At 36.3% G+C, this 1,664-nt stretch overlaps 1 pseudogene; it reads right to left on the bottom strand.

Moving 5' to 3' along the window:
* The window catches only part of LOC101588447, an 11,788-nt pseudogene extending 10,835 nt beyond the window's left edge, over positions 1–953 (bottom strand).
* Positions 954–1,664: the final 711 nt, after the last annotated feature.

The following is a 1,664-nucleotide window of genomic DNA, read 5'->3' on the forward strand; positions in this document are numbered from 1 at the left end:
CGGTTGTGGCAAATGAGGGATTTTTTTTTTGGTTTACATTTGAATTTAATTTGATAAAAAATACTTCTGTTGGAAACTGTAAAGGTAAATCTGTATGAATTCTGATGCTGCATTGAGCCCAACTGGAAGACACCTGCTATAGTAATATGAGTACAATTTGAACCGAAGTTATATGTAGCGCATGTAATCAGTTGTCCATATATTTCCCTGGGTTTTCAAGAAAAAATATATTAAAAATTATTTATCATAAACTTTGTCTTCAATCCTTGGATTTTATCAGATAATTAACTTGAGTTTAGGAAATAATCGTACGACACTTGTGGGTCAGTAGCAGTGAGTGTGGTATCCTTGTATAAAATGGCATGTAAAATCCTTGTATTTTCCTCTACAGTCTAACTTAGTGAGGTGAGAAAAATCATAATGAAAATGCATCATAAAATTATTCTGGGGTCATGTCAATTTTTATCTTTTTTTAGTACATAAAACTTTGGCCAGGCGTAGTGGCTGATGCCTGTAGTCCCAGCACTTGGGAGGCTGAGGTAGAAGGATGGTTGCAAGTTCAAGACCAGCCTGGGCTACAAAGTGAGCTCAAGGCTAGCCTAAGCTGTATAGCAAGACTCTGTCTCACAAAAGACAAAAAGAAATATGTAGAACTTTCAATATGGAGAGACTCAATTTGGTCTTTAATTCAGAACGTAAAATTTAAATTGGATAGATCGTGTACCAGATAGCTTATGTAATGCACCAATGTTCACACCAGGATACAGAGCCTTTCACGTTGTAGAGACGACAGTCTAAAGCCTTATGGGGTCAGTGGGTTGGAATGCCCTGTATCTCTTCACTAAATATCCATATGTGTGCCATGGGCCACTCACTTTCTTCAGGCTGGGACGCTCCCTACATACTCAAAGGTACTTACTGGAAGTAGGCACTGCCCATAGATGCTTAGCCATGATGTCGACAATTGCCACCCTATAACTGCTTGATTGCTGCACTATTTATTTAGTAGTTAAATCTGTTTTATGTTGGGTGGACATTCAAAGTGGCGCTTCTTTCTCCTACTAATAATATGCCTCAATGCTTCCAACGCGTTCTTAGAATTATTTTTAATGTCCCAACATTCAGATTTTTGTTATGCACTGTTCATGTTTTAGGGTTATTTTGGGGAAAAATATAATACATAATAATAACAATAGCAAAAAAATTTTGAACTAATTTTTATTGTGTCAAAGATTTTAGAAGGCACTAGATTCTATTATGACTATACCACATCTAAAACCAATCAGAGAGTTTGACCAAATAAGCCATATAATTCACAGGGAACAGCTGCAGGATTTAAAGACTTGCAGTCTACTGAATAACTACCACATTACCACCACCACACACTGTAAGTCAACTCAATACGGTACTTATTTATTTGTTACACAAGTGCACGTCTACTGTTCTTTTTAATTTTTTAAATTCCTACTTGTTTATTTCTGATAGAACCTGACGACATTGGAAGTTAGGAGATGTCAGATCTTGATTCTAATTTAGACGTAAGGTAAGTGCCCCTAAGCTGTTTGGGAGTCACTTTGATTTGTCTGTATAATAGTTTTTAAGATAAATAGTCTGCCAGGATTCCCCTAGACCCCCTAAATCTATTTGTTCATATGATATTTGAG

Source organism: Octodon degus, unplaced genomic scaffold, assembly GCF_000260255.1.
Source record: "Octodon degus isolate 3935 unplaced genomic scaffold, OctDeg1.0 scaffold00025, whole genome shotgun sequence".
Lineage (NCBI taxonomy): Eukaryota > Metazoa > Chordata > Mammalia > Rodentia > Octodontidae > Octodon > Octodon degus.